This window comes from Lithobates pipiens, unplaced genomic scaffold, assembly GCF_037356315.1.
Source record: "Lithobates pipiens isolate NorthernLeopardFrog02 unplaced genomic scaffold, aLitPip1_a1.2 Scaffold_27, whole genome shotgun sequence".
NCBI lineage: Eukaryota > Metazoa > Chordata > Amphibia > Anura > Ranidae > Lithobates > Lithobates pipiens.
Window position 1 is genome coordinate 149,798,446 of NW_027507788.1, and position 20,507 is coordinate 149,818,952.

The 20,507-nt window shown below is 41.8% G+C and overlaps 1 long non-coding RNA gene across 1 annotated transcript in view; it reads right to left on the reverse strand.

The window, feature by feature from the left end:
• LOC143934230 (uncharacterized) overlaps nucleotides 1-20,169 on the reverse strand; it is a 33,454-nt gene extending 13,285 nt beyond the window's left edge. The window contains exons 1-5 of the long non-coding RNA XR_013263228.1: nucleotides 20,053-20,169; nucleotides 12,190-12,333; nucleotides 11,116-11,427; nucleotides 7,053-7,190; nucleotides 6,384-6,434 (exon numbers count right to left, since the gene is read on the reverse strand). This is a non-coding gene — a long non-coding RNA (uncharacterized LOC143934230). The remainder of the gene's footprint in view (nucleotides 1-6,383; nucleotides 6,435-7,052; nucleotides 7,191-11,115; nucleotides 11,428-12,189; nucleotides 12,334-20,052) is intronic.
• Nucleotides 20,170-20,507: the final 338 nt, after the last annotated feature.

Sequence of the window (20,507 nt, forward strand, 5' to 3'; positions counted from 1 at the left end):
CCGGTACCTATTCATGGAATATCCACTCTGCTGCAGAGATTTCTTGAAGGGGTGCCAGACAAGGCAAGTATAAACTGTCCTTTTTACAAATGCTTATAGTTTTAACTTTTTTGTCAGCAACAGGGTCACCTTAAGACCCTGTTTACACTTCTCCAATTCAGTGCATTGCAGGAAGGGGTGTTAATGCAACACATGTAAGTGTTAGCGTGCTTTGTTGCCTTTTATTTTGAATGGCACACCAACACAATTAAAGTGTTACTAAATCCAGGACTCTGCATTCACTATAACTGGTCTCCCCCAGTACACAGAATACGAAAATTTAATTATTTTAGTAAATATAAACTGCTAAATATCTTTTCTTATCAGTAGTATATAGCAGTCTTGTTACTTCTATTAGTGTCTGGTTAAAGCTTGTAGGATGAGTTTTCATTCTACTCTGACTGTCCTATGAGGCTGAAGCACCCCTGACCCTCTGTCTGGGAAGTGCTGATTGTCCCTGTGCTAATCAAATGCACCCTTCTAAGAAAAGAAAAAACAACTCTCTAGCAATACACACCAAACTGAGCATGTGCAGAGTGCCCCCAGGGCTCTGTTCTATCAGGAAATGGATTGGGGACAGTTGAAGAAGGGGAGGATCAGAGAAGACAGGCGCAAACAGCCTATTTACACAATGCAGAGGATTAACCCCTTAGGTTCCACAGTGAGTATAACAAGCATGGTTTACTGCCTATACACAGGGCCGGATTAACATAGGGGCGTTTGGAGCTGAAGCTCCAGGCCCCCATCATATTATAGGCCCAAACACTTAAGTACATACAAAAAAGCCAATCACCACGGCCCGGCCGTCGGCCGCCGGCCGCTATATATCTTCATTGCCAGGCAGCTGCATTATTAATTATAGGCCCACAGATATATGACAGACATTTCAGCCAGCTAATGTAATTGCAGCGCCGCCGCCAGCGCGGCCGGTTGATATAATTTTGCAGTTGCAGACACTGCGGTGCGCCACCGAGGCTGAGCGTGCTCAGCTGCTCGGCAGCATCCGGCTGTAGGCGGAGCTTGACGTCCCGGCTGGCGTGACGTCATCCGGAGGCCTTCCCCAGCGTCCTGAGGCTTGCCTGGGAAAGGTGGACTGGACGGACACTTCTGTGCGGGCGCCGGGCGGTACTTTGAGCGGCGAGGCGAGCCACAATAATATCTTCATTAAGGACAGCCTGGACAGCACAATTAAGTTAAAGTAAGCCACGGGGCTAGACTCAGGCTGAAGTGGTTAACTTACATGGGGGGGGGGGGCGGAGTCTATTAACTGCAACTCCATAGTGACTGTGCAAGTGTGCAGGCAACCCATCCGTGCCTATTTAGTGCATCTCATCAGTGCCAGTGCTCTCTATTAGTGCCACCTATCAGTACCACCAGTGCCCTCTATCAGTGCCACCTATCAGTGCCAGTGTCCTCTATCAGTGCCACCAATCAGTACCAGTGCCCTCTATCAGTGCCAGTGTCCTCTATCAGTGCCACCAATCAGTACCAGTGCCCTCTATCAGTGCCACCTATCAGTGCCAGTGTCCTCTATCAGTGCCACCAATCAGTACCAGTGCCCTCTATCAGTGCCACCAATCAGTACCAGTGCCCTCTATCAGTGCCACCAATCAGTGCCAGTGTCCTCTATCAGTGCCACCTATCAGTGCCAGACTGCCAGTGTCCTCTATCAGTGCCACCAATCAGTACCAGTGCCCTCTATCAGTGCCACCAATCAGTACCAGTGCCCTCTATCAGTGCCACCAATCAGTACCAGTACCCTCTATCAGTGCCACCTATCAGTGCCAGTGTCCTCTATCAGTGCCACCTATCAGTGCCAGACTGCCAGTGTCCTCTATCAGTGCCACCTATCAGTGCCAGTGTCCTCTATCAGTGCCACCAATCAGTACCAGTGCCCTCTATCAGTGCCACCAATCAGTACCAGTGCCCTCTATCAGTGCCACCAATCAGTACCAGTGCCCTCTATCAGTGCCACCTATCAGTACCAGTGTCCTCTATCAGTGCCACCAATCAGTGCCAGTGTCCTCTATCAGTGCCAGTGTCCTCTATAAGTGCCACCAATCAGTGCCAGTGCCCTCTATCAGTGCCACCTATCAGTGCCACCAATCAGTACCAGTGCCCTCTATCAGTGCCACCAATCAGTACCAGTGCCCTCTATCAGTGCCACCAATCAGTACCAGTACCCTCTATCAGTGCCACCTATCAGTGCCAGTGTCCTCTATCAGTGCCACCTATCAGTGCCAGACTGCCAGTGTCCTCTATCAGTGCCACCTATCAGTGCCAGTGTCCTCTATCAGTGCCACCAATCAGTACCAGTGCCCTCTATCAGTGCCACCAATCAGTACCAGTGCCCTCTATCAGTGCCACCTATCAGTACCAGTGTCCTCTATCAGTGCCAGTGTCCTCTATCAGTGCCAGTGTCCTCTATAAGTGCCACCAATCAGTGCCAGTGCCCTCTATCAGTGCCACCTATCAGTGCCAGTGTCCTCTATCAGTACCACCAATCAGTACCAGTGCCCTCTATCAGTGCCACCTATCAGTGCCAGTGTCCTCTATGAGTGCCACCAATCAGTACCAGTGCCCTCTATCAGTGCCACCAATCAGTGCCAGTGTCCTCTATCAGTGCCACCAATCAGTACCAGTGCCACCTATCAGTGCCAGTGTCCTCTATCAGTGCCAGTGTCCTCTATCAGTGCCACCAATCAGTGCCACCTATCAGTGCCAGTGTCCTCTATCAGTGCCAGTGTCCTCTATCAGTGCCACCAATCAGTACCAGTGCCCTCTATCAGTGCCACCTATCAGTGCCAGTGTCCTCGATCAGTGCCACCAATCAGTACCAGTGCCACCTATCAGTGCCAGTGTCCTCTATCAGTGCCACCTATCAGTGCTAGTGCCCTCTATCAGTGCCACCTATCAGTACAGCTCATCAGTGCCATCCAATCAATGCCAGTGCCCCCTATCAGTGCAGCTCATCAGTGCCACCTATTAGTGCCTCCTATCAGTGCTGCCTATCAATGCAGCTCATCAGTGCCATCCAATCAATGCTAGTGCCACCTATCAGTGTAGCTCATCAGTGCCACCTATCAGTGCCCATTATTGCAGCTCAGCAGTGCCAGTGCCACCTATCAGTGCAGCTGATCAGCGCCGCCTATCAGTGCCACCTTGTCAGTGCCCATGAGTCCTGCTTGTCAGTGCCGCCTATCACAGCCCATCAGTGCCCATTAGTGCAGCTCATCACTGCAACTTATCATTGACTATCAGTGCCGCCTATCAAAGCCCTGTCAGTGCCTATTAGTGCATTGAATCAGTGCCCATTACTGCAGTTCATCAGTGCCACCTATCATTGACCATCAGTGCTGCCTATCACTGCAGATCATCAGTGCCACCTATCAGTGTCAGTGTCACACATCAGTGCTGCCCATCAGTGCCGCATAATAGTGCTGTCTCACCAGTGGCACCTTATCAGTGCCCATTAGTCCAGCTCATCAGTGCCACCTATCATTGACCATCAGTGCCACCTATCAGAGCCCTATCGGTGCTGCCCATCAGTGCCCATTAGTGCAGTTTATCAGTGCCACCTATCATTGACCATCAGTGCTGCCTGTCAGTGCAGATCATCAGTGCCACCTATCATTTACCATTAGTGCTGCCTATCAGTGCAGATTATCAGTGCCACCTATCAGTGTCAGTGCTACCCATAAGTGCCCATCATTGCCGCATAATAGTGCTGCCTCACCAGTGCCACTTTATCAGTGCCCATAAGTGCTATCTGTCAGTGACCCCTATCAGAGCCCATCAGTGCCCATTAGTGCAGCTCATCAGTGCCTATCAGTGCTGCCTATCAGTGCAAGTTTTCATTGCCCATCATTGCTGCCTATCAGTGCAGCTCATCATAGCCCATCGCTGATGATCTGCATATCAGTGCAGATTATCAGTGCCCCATATCAGTACAGCCTCATCAGCACCCCCTTATCAATGCCCATCAGTGCTGCCACATTTATGCCCATCAGTAAAGAATAAAAATTACTTATGGAAAAATATTATCACAAACTAAGAAAAACATTTTTTTTTTAAACGTGTCTTTTTTTCACGTTTAGCAAACAATAAAAACCCTAGTGGTGTTTAAATACCACCAAAAAAAAGGTCTATTTGTGTAAAAAAAATGACAAAAATCAAAACACATATCACACACCTCTAGGTCATTTGGCTTCAAGTGGTTGTACTGGAATGATGCCTGCGGATGTAGTAGATTTTTAAATACCGTAGATTGTCACCATTCCACAAGTTAGCACAATTTTAAAGCATGACATGTTAGGTATCTATTTACTCTGTGTAACATCATCGTTCACATTATACAAAAACATTTTTTTTTTCATTTCATTCATTAAAGTGTATTTGTGTTTGAAAGATTGCTGTACTGCGCAAATACAGTGTGACATAAAATATTGCAACAACTGCCATTTTATTCTCTAGGGTCTCTGCTAAAAAATCTATATAATGTTTGGGGGTTCTAAGTAATTTTCTAGCAAAAAATACAGATTCTAACTTGTAAGCAACAAATGTCAGAAAAAGGCCTGAACTTCAAGTCGTTAATGGCCTATTTACATCTACAGGAAGTCCCCAAGTTACGAACAGGTAAGGGACTGCCTGTTTGTTCTTAAGTCGGATTTGTTCGTAATTCGGACGCGCATGCGCAGAATGGTGGTTTCCGCTGTTTTCCAACGTCGTTTTCCGATGTGCCCGGCGCCACCTATCGTTCGTAAGTAGGAGTTGTTCTTAAGTCGGAGGTTTGTAACCTGGGGACCTCCTATATATATTTTGGGGGGGGGGGGAGACACAAGTTACTGCAATGCACATTGCATGCTCTAAAGCCTTGTGGTGCAACTCAGCAATGCTCCATACTGTGCTGCATCCAATCACAGATTTTGTTGCGTGTTCGATCTTTGGTATATTTTCATGAATTGATTTTAAAAGGCTGTCCTAATGCAGTGTATGTTAACATACCTCCCAACATTTTGAGATGGGAATAAGAGACACCAACTAGCAAACATATGTAGGCATAGGAAATGCCCCCTGCCACACCCCCTTAAAGGAGAATTAAGCCAAAAAAAGTTCATTAAATCCACAAGGGCTTTTTTTTTTTACCACTACTATTCCTTTATATTGGCTTTTAAAATTTACAAATGCAGCAATTTAGAAATTGAATGAAAGGTTTAGCACTGGGAAACACTTTTTGAAAGATAAAAGGTGCATTTTATATACAACTATAAAGATCAGACCAAAATGAGGGACAAATGTGAAGGAAAGAGGGGCAGAGGGACATTGCTCCAAATCAGGGACAGTTCCTTGAAATCAGGGACAGTTGGGAGCTAGGATAACGCGCCTTAATGCATGTGCAATAATACACCGCAAGTGTAAAAAGGCCCTTTCACAACACACATGTATGACACAACGTGTGTAAATGAGTCTGCACTAAAGCAATGCACAAGAACGGCAAGTGTGAATGTGCCCTAAAGCAAATTGTCATTTCTTTCCAGAGTAAAATTTAAATTCACTCTCATCAAGTCTTTATTGGCCGTGGAAGGCCTGTCAAGCCAGAGCCCTGATTTATCTGGTATATTTTCCGGTATTATTGAAATCCTTTTGTCATTGTATATCTATGCAGAAAATAGCAAGTGTCAGTGTCTAGGTTGCATGCTAGGTAATTGTGTATATCCATCAGACCTTACATTTCCTTGTAGCATCCATGCCAGGCAGCCGTTTATTTTAATAAAGCTATAAGAGACTTTCCCCCGCACTTACTAGGAGACACAAGAGACATCCCACCATTGACTCTGCAGAGCCAGCTGAAAGGGCTAGCCTGTCTAGCTACTGCTAAAGTGAAAGAGGGAGGGCTCACAGACACAGCAACCAGAAAATTTCCTTCCCGAAAGAATCAGGTCTTTTCCAAAGCGCATGGAAGGAGTGTCATAAGTGAGCATAGAAGTGGAACAAGGGGTGTCCTTTGCAATGTCTGTGTTTTCAAATGCAATAGATCAATAAATGTGTATCAGTTTGTCCAATAGCTACAGCCAGCTTGGACTATAATAGCAACATCAGGATATTATTACTGTATTATTGAAACAATAAGTTGTAACATTGGTACCCATAATGGCAACAAAACAGAAAATGTGATGTGATGGTGTAATATAGATGTAGAGTATAAAAATATAGGAAATTAATTATATCTATCCATTAAAATATTACTGTCTTCAATGTGCCTGGGACCAAGTCCTAACATTACAGCCCGACAGGGCTGTACACATACTGCGGCCATATCATTTTTAACTCTTAGCTGCCCTTACCGTCAAACTCAATGTGAATCACAACGTTTGGCTCGTAGTTGCGGTGTGGTCCTGCAATATAAAATTGTAGTTCAGCAATTAAAAAAAAAAGAAGAAAAAAAGAAGAAAAAAACAGGCATTGGGAGGCAGCAATAACACTTCCTAAACACCTGTTAAGCCCTGGCTCACACCAGTGCGGCTTTGAAATCATACTACTTCAGCATGATTTCAAAGCTGGACATCAGTGCAATTTGTATCTCCGATTTCGTTGCGGCTTGTGACTTCATTTAACAGAAGTCTATGCAAATAAGTCGAAGTGAAATCGGTAAAAAGTAGTGAAGGAACTTTTTTCATAATTGTTGCAACATGAGTCGCGGTGATATGAATGGTTCCATAGCTGGCAATGGGGTAAAATTTACTATACTGCCCTCTGAGAAGTAAGGATGAGCTCAGGTGAGTTTGCATGCTCCAGGTGCAGAGCCCGCAAGGAAATTGGTGCAGCGCTGTGCTAATCACAGGCAGTGAGACATTGCCTGATCTCTGCAGCCGCGCATCGGGAAATGTCTCACTGCCTGTGATTAGCGCAGCGCTGCGCTGACTTCCTGGCGGGCTCTGCACGTGGAGCATGCAAACACGCTGGAGCTCATCCTTACTGAGAAGCAATCCAGTGTGGATGGCTGGTAAGCTTACCTTAAGAGTGAATGCCTAATGCCGTGTACACACGGTTGGACTTTCCGGCAGAAAAAGTCAGACGGAATCATTTCATCGGATATTTCGATCGTGTGTGGGCTTCAGCTGACTTTTTTTTTTCCAAAAATTCTGACAGACCTAGAAAGAGAACATGTATTAAACTGAATCAATTTCTATCGGGAAAACCGGCCGTCTGTATGCTGTTCCGACGGACCAAAAACGACACAAGGGCAGCTATTGGCTACTGGCTATTGAACTTCCTGTTTCTAGTCCTGTCATACGTGTTGTACATCACCACGTTCTAAACAATCAGACTTTGGTGTGATCATGTTTAGGCAAGTCCGTTTCAGCGAAACTCCATTGGAATTCTGTCGGAAAAACCATCAGGGTTTTTTCTGATGAAAAAAACTGTCGTATGTATGCGGCTTTTGTGTACTTTTTTATTTTACCTGCCAGCACTGCTTATGTCATGGATATGAGGATATTAGTGATTGCTTATATTAGTGATCAGTTACTCCCAAGAGAATACCAAGCATCTGCCCGTCGGTAGAGACATGAAACCACTGTGCAATGCAATCTAAAAATGGCCACATTGGGTAACTGTCACCTCATGCCTGCACAATGCTTTCGTTTTTTAGAATTATTCCCTAAAAACTTACAAAAGGTTTATTAAGGTCTCTCACGCAGCTGCTAACACTTTGGGAATGGCATTAGCTCTGCTCAATGTTGTTTTCTGTTATTTGTGCTATTGTGTTTAGAAAGTTTTGCATTCACAAAAAGCTGGGCTTAGAAATTGTTTGCATTTAGTGAAAGTGACCTCGCACTTGGCATACTAGCAGATTTATAATGTGAAGGATACCGATCTTATAGCCTTTTGTAGAACAAAAAGTATAGTGAACTACTTTACATAGTGAAAAGCTGCAAAGAACCGAATTGTCATTTTAGCTTTCTGATGTCAGAAAACTACAAATACCAGCACACTTTGCTGTTTTTAAATTGTGATAATCACATATAAAATAACATATTTCAATGCAAACATCACCTAAAACTAGTTTTTCAGTTCAGATACACAAGCAATTGAAGATTTTAGATTTTCAGTTTGTATCTCTGCCCTTTCTTACAAGCCGGTAATGAAGATGTCATTCTCTTACAGCTGGATTCCTTAGCTATGTGATTACCCTGTTCATGTGTCTATACATGATGGTGATCCACATAATTATGGGGCCTCCTTGAAGCTCAGCCTCTGTCTTAAAGCAACAAAATACAGGCACAATACATAAATGAAAGGCATATATGTGAACGGTCTTCCTGCTAAAGCAATTCTGTTCATCCAGCCTTATGATCCAGGTACTCCTGCCAAACAGTGCAGTTAAGCTGGTGACCTCAATTTCTTTAGGGCTCTTGCACACATGGCTTAAAATAAAACACCACTTATACAGGCGTTCAGCATTTTTTTATTTATTTTTATGCCTGTAAACACACCTCCTTGTTAGACCCCATACACACTATTAGATTTTGTGCAGATTTTTGTCCTCAGATTTACCAAAACCATGTAGTACAAGGGCCTGCCTCATTGCATACACATTGAAACTCCTAAGGTTTGACCTCATATTATATGGTTTTGGTAAATCTGAAGGAAAAAATCTGCAGAAAATCTGATAGTGTGTATGGGGTCTTAAGCCTCGTACACACGGTACGAAAATCAGAAGGGGATTGTCATTTGACATGCTGTTGTCCAAAGTTCTTACCGTTAGTATGCTCCTTTCAACAATTGTTTTCCATTTTCAGCCAACAAATGTTGGATGACAGGCTAGTAAATTTTTGTGAAATGACAGCTCCATGTCAGATTTTCAGATGGTCAGTACACAAATCTGTCACACAAAAGTCGAAAGTACAAACAAGCATGCTCTGTATCAATGCATACCAAACACAAGATTAGCAGCTCAAGAGCTGAAATTCCTCATTGTACGTCACTACGTTTGTGTTTGAGGCACGACAATTTGTGTAATGTTAGTATGCAAGAAAAGATCCTGGCGCATGCCCTTTTGACAAAAATCAGGCACTGGGTTGTCCAACAATCATCCCGTGTGTATGAGGCTTTAGCCTACATGGCCATGCACACATAGAGGAAAATTTGAAGAACAGCGTTTACAGGCAGAAAAATAACACACCAAAGGTCAGTCATACATAAACTCACATGTATGCTCATAAACGTATTCCAATGGCCAGAATGAATTAATATTGCAGAATGCATTTACGCTCAAAGCCATAAGTACATAAACGGGCATATGTACACGACATTGGAGCCATTTTTTGTCACGTTCTTGAAGTAATAATGCTGGCATATTTTGAGCATAAATTCATATGTCTGTGTGCATGAGGCCCTATTGTGGTTAAAGCTAAACTTCAGAAAATGACTTTTATTTTGGTATGTCCCATGTGGGGGTGGCTGCTGCATTAGTTAGAGCTCTTAGTTTCATTCATTACCGGCAGTATGCCAAATGACGAAGTTTCACTACTAACACTTCACAGTTCCTTCTCTCATACAAAGCACACAGTAATGACAGTGGGCTGCTCATACACCACCTCCTCCATTCTTAAAATCTTTCACAGAACACAGGGCATTTTGTGATTGGATGAGGGGAGATTGTAATGGGCATCCACTACTCCCCCTCCCTCGTCCATTTAAAAAAATGCTTTGCATTCTGTGAAAAGAATACAAGCTGTTTTAGGAATGGAGGAGGTGGAATATAAGTGACTTGCAGTCATTACTCTATGCTCGCCATGAGAGTCAGCACTTAAAGTGTCAGCACTGGAAGATTGATGCTTACTGTACTGTTGGGGGTGAATAAAACAAACAGTTCTACTTTAACGCAGCAGTCATCCATACACAGTTCCAGACAATTCAGCATGTTCACCCCAAATTGCACAATATAGGAGCATCACCGTTACTGATCAATTCATCCCAATGTTCTCCTCTCCATGAGAAAAACAGTAGAGCCTAACTGGCTCACATTGCTTCCCATTCATTGCTTAGTCTAAGTGCTGTTGTGTACAAAAATAATATCAAAACAGATTCAGGTACTTATATTAGCTGTATGCAAAAATACATTTAAACTTTTCTTTTATTAAAGAATGTGTTAACCCAACATTTCATACACCTGATATGTGCCTGCTGTACCATGTACTTGAAAAAGTAAGTGAAAAGTAGTTTGTGTTTGTGTGAAATGCCTGGTGTTCCTGCCAGTCCCTTTGCTTTCCTTTTAAAAACTGAATTAGGCATGAGAGCACAATGTGGTCAGTTTTCTGGCTGTGCTGGAAACTCAGCCTGCTCTCCAGCATTCACTGGGAAGACCAGTGTGCTGCTGTTTCTCCTGCCTTAGCTCTCCAAGCTCCTTATGCAACTGAAAACAGAGGGTACGTGATAACTTGTCATTTTTTTGCCTTTCATTTCTATTTGAAACTGAATGGGTTGTTTTTCCAAGGTAAGGGTTCACGCACACACACACACATATATATATATATATATATATATATATATATATATATATAAAATCCAATTTTTTTTTTACCTCAGTGCAATCTGTGCATGAAGGTAAAAAACCTGCAGCTCCCTCAGCACCCCCACCCCCATTCTTACCTGAGCTTGATCTTGATCCAGTGGTGTGCAAGAGAGCAGAGGCTCTCTCCGCTCTCTCCCTCATTGAATCAGACACAGCGGCTGCTGTGAATCACAGCCAGTGGTGGGGAATTGGGGGTGGAGCCGAACTACTGAGCTCTGTGTGTCTATGAATGCACTGAGCCGGCTCAGTGTTCAGCCTGCATGAGTGCCTCTATTGCACATGGCTTGCTATAATGGGTACTGGACAGGGAGGGGCCCCAGAAGAAATCAAAAAATCATTGTACAGAGAAGGCAAGTAGAAAATGTTTGCTATTAAAAAAAAAAAAAAATCCTTTACAATCATTTTAATCTATCAAAGCAGTAAAAAAAACTATAAGCAGTGAAATTGTACAACAATATAATAGTATTCAGTCCGATAGAAGACTGCATTATACAGTATACCTGTAGGTAGTCATGTTATCCAGAATTATTAGTCAAATGCCACTAGAAAAATGCAGCCAGGCAGTACCCCCTTTGTCATAGGCTCCATAGATGGTGCGCAGTGTGGACTGTTCCTTTTTAACCACTTCAGTCCTGGAAGGATTTGACCTCTTGATGACCAGGCCATTTTTTGCGATACAGCACTGCATCTCTTTAACTGATAATTGCGCGGTCATGCGATGCTGTACCCAAACATTTCCGTCCTTTTTTTTACCACAAATAGAGCTTTTTTTGGTGGTATTTGATCACCTCTGCAGTTTTTTATTTTTTGCGCTGAAAACAAAAAAGAGAGACAATTTTGATTAAAAAAACAAAAACAATATGTTTTTATTTTGATATAAAAAATATCCCCCAAAAAGATAAAAAATAAAAATGTATTAATCACTTTAGGTCAATATGTATTCTTCTACATATTTTTTGGTAAAAAAAAAAGTTATAGCGTCTAAAAAATAGGGGACAGATTCATGGCATTTTTATTATTATTATTTTACTAGTAATGGCGGCGATCTGTGATTTTTTTTTAGTGGGACTGCGACATTGCAGCAGACATATCGCACACTTTTGAAACTTTTTTTGGGACCAGTGAGAATTATACATAGAGCTAAAAATAGCCACTGATTACTGTATAAATGTCACCGGCAGGGAAGGGGCTAACACTAGGAGGCAATCAAGGGGTTAAGTGTTCCCTAGGGAGGTGTTTCTAACTGTGGGGGCAGTATAGTGACTGGGAGTAGAGAGACATCACTGTTTCTAATCACTAGGAACAGCAGATCTCTGTTTACATTGACAGATCTCCTGTTCTCTCTCTCTCTCTCTCTCTGAGGTGCGATCGCAGGTGCCAGATGGACAACACAGCCGCCGGGCACGTGCATCAGCTCCTACATCACGTGGCGAGCATTCGCCTGCTAAGTCTATTTAAAGGGCCGTCATACAGCTACAGCGATTTGCCCAGGAGAGCCAACCTGCTGCAGTATGACGACGGTGACAGGTCGGCTAGTGGTTAAATGACCGTAGAAACTTAGCATTTCTACTAACCTGTAATATTCAGTGTCACCAGCTGGGGGCATGAGGGATACAATCTTCCTGGAACTAGCAATTCTTGACTCATCAAGACAGGTTTAGCTTGAAGCTGTGACGCGTTGACATTCCAGACGTCTCTTCTCTTCTAAAACAAAATATCTGCAGAAAAAAAAAATGCTCAGCATGCTGGGAATTATGTGTAATTTTAAACAGTGAACTGACTATTTATAAAATGTCAGTCCGCTTATTTCTGAACCATATTCATGTGTATTTGTTAAAATTGAAGAAAATTAAATAATAACAAGTCATTTCTTAAATCTAAAGTATGTTCACATGACATAAAAACATGAGTTGGCTCTCCTACATTGCTTTATTGGGGGGAAGGCACAAACTAGCCCTGAGGCTATAGAAGCACCTATGACCTCTTTGGAAGTCCGACAGACTGATTGTACTTCCTCCTGATGTTCTATATATAACTAAACAAAGGCAAGATAAATTACAATCATACAAAGTACTAAAGGTGTTGTCTGTGGTAGACTATAGAGGGGGTTTCTGATATAAGGGGTGATCCCTTCTTGCCCATGGATGATGTTGGGCCATTTGATTGAAATAAGTGTCAAACTTTTCCTGTTTAGTAACCCTAAATTCTGAATGCAAGACAAATCTCCAATACCCTTTGCTATTTGATCTGATGAGTAGTTTGAGTGTATACACACACAATGGTGTACATTCTGTAAAATAACAGTTGAATATGAAGGTAATCGACAACCAAACATATGTGTCCAATGTAGTGTCTGGCACATGAGCAATGTCGAAAAATATGGGTCTACTAAGCTGCATGTTAATGGTTTTTTTTTTTAGGAACCTAATTCATGGGCCTCTGCTGTTACAATTCTGATTTGAATATTGTTGATCAGTCAGCAGATGGTGTATCTTCCGGCATTATGGACCAAACAATATGCGGCATATGATAAGTGATTGTTCTTAAATAGATTATTGTCTCTGGGAGAGTGACTGGAATCCAAGTACATTTGTACAGAAGGGAAAAAGCAGTATGAGTACTTGACTGTCATTATTAACTTGGATGTTCATTCATAGACAGAAATACAGATTTTTTATGGGAAGTGAGAAAACCATCTGAGAAAACCATCTAGTTCTTTTAGCCTGCCAGTTTTATTATGGGCGCATTCCAGTTGGAATAAAAGGCTAAGTTCACTCAGTACTGAAAATGAATATAGATTATGCTGTAAGCTTACTTACCTCTGTGACCAGCAGGAGGGCTGAGCTGGGGGGCATGTGCTCTCTGGGCCAGTACTAATAAGATACAGTATGCTGGGCTGGTGGTCCTCAGTAGAGATACTTAATTATTCAAACATCAGTACGAGTGCGATGCGCAGTCAGCGACACATGGTGGGTGTTATATAGCTATCTGGCCCCGTTCAGACATGTGATCACACCGTCTGGCAGAGGGAACTGATCCAGCATCAACTTCCTTTGTGGCTCTAAGATCATATGTCAAGATTGAATGCCAAGAGCTCCAAAGAAAACTGATGATGGAGGATATGAAAAGGTACACTTTGTATGGCGCAAAGGAATCTGTTCCTACCATGAAAGGGCCACTTGGTTGTATCCCCCTCTTCCAGGCCGAACATTTTCCCTTGAGAACCAATGGTAGAATCTATTGGCTCCCTCTACTTAAAAATGAGTTTTTGAATTCATGAACCCTCATTATATATATAAAATACCTAGTGTTCATTATAATTTTTCCCCCAATTCAATCTATTGCTCAGTAAACCAAGTCCCTAGGACTCAGAGTGCAGTAGGCCCAGGGCAATAATCCCCGTATCACATTCCTTTTGGTAAATGGATGTATGCACCATGTTTGACATCTGCAGCACCAGATAGCAATAACGTTGTTACACAAGTAATTCATTTTTTTATTTTTTTTAGCAGGCTTTAAAAGAATGCTCCTAAACTCATAACATTAATTATAATGTTAAGTTAATAGAGGGCCCCAGAAGCTAGAAAACTTTGAAACTTTGTGGGATGTCTTGATTTCAATGGAGGATGTTGAGCACCAGGTCTTCTACACTTTGCCATTGGCCAGGTTGATAGGCAGTCTCACTGACCAGGTACAGAAGGTTGGGGCTGGAACATGACCTTCTTCATCAGTGTTGAGATCTACGTACAGTAACAGACAACTGTAGGTGCCTGCTTTTAAAACCTGCTGTCAGCTTAATTATTATACAGGATTTATAAAGTGCCAGCAGCTTGTGTAGCACTTTACAAAATAAAGGGAAGGAGTACAATTAAAATGCAATTAAAAACAGGAGGTTTAGGAAGGTCCTACTTGTGAGAGCTTATGATCTAAAGGTTTACAGGTATGAAAGACTTACTTAAAATGGCCCCACATTTAAAACAGCTGTTTACTGTAATTTGTCCAATTAAACGAACACCAACATGGGGATAATGTTTCTTTTGTTTGTACTCATCAGCTGGTTTTACAGATTTTCTTTTGTGAATGTATCCATATACTGTCATTATCTTTGACTTAAAGATCTGCAAATACCAGAGTCTACCAGCAGATGGTACTAAAGCTGCAATCTAGTATTGCATCCCCATAGTTCACGGAAACTAGGGTTGTGTTGGTGCAGAGCAGCCTTTTTCAACCAGGGTGCCCAGGTACCCTGTGGTGCCTTGGCAAAATGCCGAAAAATTTATCAAAAATTGTATACAAGCCAACAGGTGTATCAAGCCTGCCTTTTAATTACACAAATCTATGGGTTTTTATTATGCACCATTAAGACTTTCTAGACACTGGAATCCTAACAACCAATGACGCCATCAGTTGATAAGGAGGATGTCTGTTGCCTCCACAGCATCCTTGTTTGACCCTCCTGTGCTCCTCTCCCTCAGCATTTGGGTCACATTAGCTGACTGATGGAGAGAATTGAGGGAGAAGAGAAACAAAGAAATACTAGTCAGTACCAGTGTGTAAAAGTGTATTTGCTTTAGGAGAATAAATCACCTCTAACGTTGAATGTCTTGTGTGTGGATGTTGCTGCATTATGTAAAACTATTAGAATGTTTTTTACATTTTAGAATGGGGTGCCTTGAGGCTGTCCATACTTTCAAAAGGTAATTTAAGAATGCCTATAAATTTAAAGGGTGCCTTAACTGAAAACACTGATGTAGAGTACCCCATCATGTGTTACCAGGGGTTGGTAAATTCATGTAGAATTCAATATCTAGTCCCTTAGTTATATCTGTCAGCAGGCACTTTTTAAGGCTAGGATGTGATGTGGTTTCACTGACAACAGTATGAAAGTGTCAGACAATCTAGTTATTTCTTAGTTACTGTAAATACTTGGCACTTGCAATTGGTTTAGTCCTGGTATAGTATAGATATAGAAGGTTCAGTGGGTACAATAAAAACAAACTAACAAACATACAAAAAAAAAAAAACACAACAGTCTTAGCTAATTACCTATATTTCAGATTCTTACTATGAACAATATTTTAACAGCACAAAGACCCCTTTCACACTGGAGGAGTTTTTCAGGCGCTAAAGGGCTAAAAATAGCACATGTAAAGCGCCTGAAAAACGCCTCCCCTGCAGCGCCAGTGTGAAAGCCTCAGTGTTTCCACACTGGAGAGGTGCACTTTCAGGACGTTGGAAAAAGTCCTGCAAGCAGCATCTTAGGAGCTGTGTATACACCGCTCCTTCATTGCCCCTGCCCATTGAAATGAAAGGGCACCACTGCCGAAGCGCCTGCAAAGTGATTCGGCAGCAGCGCTCTTCAGGTGCATTTAACCCTTTATTCGGCTGCTAGTGAGGGTTAAAAGCAGTGTGAAAGGGGTCTAATGCATTTGTTTTCTGACAGAAGACAATACAAGGCCTGAGAAATAAGGTCAACACTTTATACAATATTATACTCCTCTGTTTGCTAAACTTCAAATGTACAATCAATAAGTGTTTATTCATTAACATTAGTCCTTGTGTACCAGTTTACCATCTAATTTCCATACCATGTGTAAATTTATACATACTGGGAAACCCAATAGCTATAGTCTACTGATATAGAAAATTTTGGTAACTCAACATAAGACCCAATGCTTGCTCTTGCTACAAACCCTTACTATAAGGTCTATTGATCAATGTTTTCACCCCAGATCCACATAACGTTTATCCACGATTCTCCCGCTTTCTAACAGTGTCTTAGGGGTGAATTTTAGGTGAAAGTAGTGCAATTCTAGGGTGGAAACATTAATAAATATATGTTCCCATTGCACTGTGAGTTTTCAGCATTTGAATTTAATTTAACCACTTGCCAACCAGCCGCCGCAGTTGTACTGCGGCAGAATGGCACAGGCAGACGAAACGCCTTTATGTTACATTGATTCCTAAGGTGGCCACTAGGGGCGCACATGTGCTGCCAGTGGTGCCCGCTGCTTGCCCCCGGTGCCGATGCGAGTATCCGGCAGTCTCGATGACCAAGATTGCTCATAAAACGCCAAGAACCGGGATCTCTGTTCTCTGAGGGGAGAAGTGACAGTTCATTTGTTCATACAGAGTATGAACAGCGATCTGTCATCTCTCCTAGTCAGTCCCCGCCCCCCTTCAGTTAGAACACACATTAGGGAACAAGTAATCAATGCATTTTTATAGCACTGATCGCTGTATTAATGGCAATGGTCCCAAAAATTTGTCAAAATTGTCCGATGTGTCCGCCATAATGTCGCAGTCACGATAAAAATCACAGATCGCCGCCATTACTAGTAAAAAAACAAAAATAATAATAAAAATGCTATGAAAATATCCCCTATTTTGTAGACACTATAACCTATCAATATATGCTTATTTCAATTTACGAAAAATATGTAGAAGAATACATATTGGCCTATACTGAGAAAAAATTTACTTTTTAAAAAGCAAAAAAAAAGGGAATATTTATTATAGCAAAAAGTACAAAGTATTGTGGGTTTTTTTTTTTCAAAATTGTTGCTTTTTTTTGTTTATAGCGCAAAAAATAAAAACCACAGAGATGATCAAATACCACCAAAAGAAAGCTCTATATGTGGGGAAAAAAAAAGGATGTAAACTTTGTTTGGGTACAATATTGCACGACCGTGCAATTGTCAGTTAAAGCGGCGCAGTGCCGAGTCGCAAAAAGTACTCTGGTCAGGAAGGGGGTAAAATCTGAAGCTGTTAAAAAAAGAAACTGTAAACAACAAAACAGAAAAAAAAACTATTTTGGTACTTTTAGAATGTCAGTGCAGCAGGATAACATATTTAAAGAAGAATCCCAGGTATGGATATTTTATATGTAGTCACATTCCAGCAATATATATATATATATATATATATATATATATATATATACACACACACACACACCATACCTGGCCAATGTCACTGTTCCAGCCACTTATTTCCAGGTCACATGCTGAACAGCTGTGCCATTCAGATAATGCTTTCCATTTATTGAATGAATGTAAAGCATTCTCTAATTGGATGAGGTGGAGAGGCAAGTCGGTGATGCAACACTCTATACCTCCTCCAATCAGAGAATGCTTTGCATTAATTAATAGAATGCAAAGCATTCTTTAAATGGTGCCTGTGCTGACCAGTTCATAATGTAGCAGGGCAGCCGCTTGGCACAGGATCCTGATGCAAGTTGAGATCACTGGAGTTGTGGTGTCTACAACAGTGATTTCCAGCTTCCAGGGACCATCGGCCAGGTATGGTATATACAAAATTATACTGGTAAAAAACACGGATCTCTGTTTTCCTCCAGTGTCAGCACCCCCCACATAGTTAGCAAGCATTCCCTAGGAGCACACTTAACCCTTTGATCGGCCCTGATGTTAACCCATTTCCTACATTTTTTAGCACTGATCACTGTATTGGTCACTGGTCCCCAAAAAATTTCACTTAGTGTCATATTTGCCCGACACAATCCCACTTAAAATCGCTGATTGCCGCCGTTACCAGTAAAAACAATAAAAAATAAGTTAAAAGTCCATGAATCTATCCCATCGTTTGCAGACGCTATCAATATATGTGTATTGGGATTTGTTCTACCAAAACTATGTAGCAAAATACATATTGGTGAATAAATTAGATTTTTTACATTTTGGATATGTTTTGTAGCAGAAATAAAAAATATTGTTTTTTTTTTCAAAATTGTCGGTCTTTTCTTGTTTATAGCGCAAAAAAAAAATCCAGCAGAGGTGATCAAATACCACCAATAGCAGCTTCTATTTGTGGGGGGGAAAAAAGACATCAATTATATTTGGGTACAACGTCGCACGACCGCACAATTGTCAGTTAAAGTGGTTGTAAACCCTTGTTTACAACTTTATGTTACAGGTAAGCCTATATTAAGGCTTACCTGTAGCTAACAAGGATATCTCCTAAACCTGCATGGTATTTGCATGTGCCGACATCATTCGGCACATGTGCACTTAAGACAACTGAAGCAATGGGGCTAAATGCCGTTGCTTCAGCTGTACTGTGCCGTTCCCGCACGCATGCACAGAGGGACATCATTGCGGCTCCGGCTAATCACAGCGCCGGAGCCACGATACCTGGAAGTCACTCCGGGACAACATGTTGGCGGACGGAGGGGGAGACGTGGACCGATGCGGGGGCTTCAATCTGAGGTAAGTGATACATAATCAGCTAGTATGCTATGCATACTAGCTAATTATGCCTTTGTCTTGCAGGGCTTTTTGTTTTTTTTGTTTCTTTGCTGAGGGTTTACTTCCTCTTTAAAGCAACACAGTGCCTTATCGCAAAAAATGGTCTGGTCAGGAAGGGGGTAAAACCTTCTGGAGCTGAAGTGGTTAACAGCCATTGATCAAGACTTAATAATGCATGTTGCCAACACAAATACTTTGAAACAAGTTTTATGCATTTTGATGACCTCCTATTGACTTCTATGGGCCTCTTAACAAATTAAAAAGGCAAAAAAAAACCGGACGCCTTGTATTTTTTAAAACACATTGCACTGCCGCACTGAGATGGGAATAGATACTATTTTTACTATGGGGAAATTGGGAACATGCGTTTTATCCATTAAAGTGCAACAGTGTAAATGGTCTCTTAAAGACTATACCTATCAAGAATTGTTTCAGCGCCTTAGCTGACCATATTTTAGCTGACCAAATTGTATTTTGCAGAATGGATTTCTGTGTTTCACAAACAGTAATTTTGATTGCTTATAACAAACTGGCAAATCTTCACGTGATCACCCAAAAGAAACAACCCATTTAATGTCTGCATTGGATACTAGGGCTACTATGATTTCCGCGTCTCTGCTTCGTCTCTCCGCTGTATACAGAGGAGATGTCAGGAATTCTGCTGACCTCCAGGCCATGGGCCACACAATGTTTATTTTGTGTAGTGGTATGTACTAGAGCCTTCCTGTAAAACGCATCCTGAACAAATTTGGAACAGCATCATTTATTATACTGCAAAACAATGCAGTATACATTTCATGAAGCTATCCCTAGGACAAAAATATCAAAGGGAGGAACCTCACTGTGAGTTCCCTTCTATGGAGCATGACAAGGACGTCACCAATGCTATACATAGTAAAAGCAGAACTATGCAAATGAAAATATATGCAAAGGAAAAGCAAAATACAAATAAAAACATGGAAAAGTAAAAAAAATATATATATGAAGAAGAAAAGTTCTTGCATCATTTTTAGTGGAGTATAAATGTGCATTAACTCTTGACTGCCACCCCCCCCCCCCATTTTATTTTTATATAAATCTAACAGATGAGGTCTGGGAGCTTCAAGTGACCCTGTCACCAAAATATTATTCTATGTACAGACGTTACTTGAAAAAAAAAATATAAATACTTACGACTACTGCTTGCAGCGCCATCAAACGCTAAGCTGTTACTAAGGAATCATCCACCAAATCTGTTTTGAAACAACACTTCTGGGAATGTCGATCTCCATGTGCCCCCCTGCAGTGCCAATGGTTCCTCCCAACAACGTCCGCGTCACTACAAGACACAGAAGGATAGGGTTACCTCACCAGAAATCACAAGATTCTTTTTTTAGGAAGAAGCCGATTTAGTTTCTCTATATGAGGCACATAGTCTGACTTCCTTTTTGTTGACTTTCTGAGGTTATTAAATAGCCAAACATGCAGAGATTGCTCCATTCATGCTAAATACCAGGATGGATATTGTATTCTAGCAGCCAGTACCCACAGCTTTCTGAAGAGACATTTCCTCCATCTTCTTAAATGCATCACTGTTCAGCCGACTATTTCCCACCCAGCTCCTTCTACAAAAGTCGTGTGAACAGGAA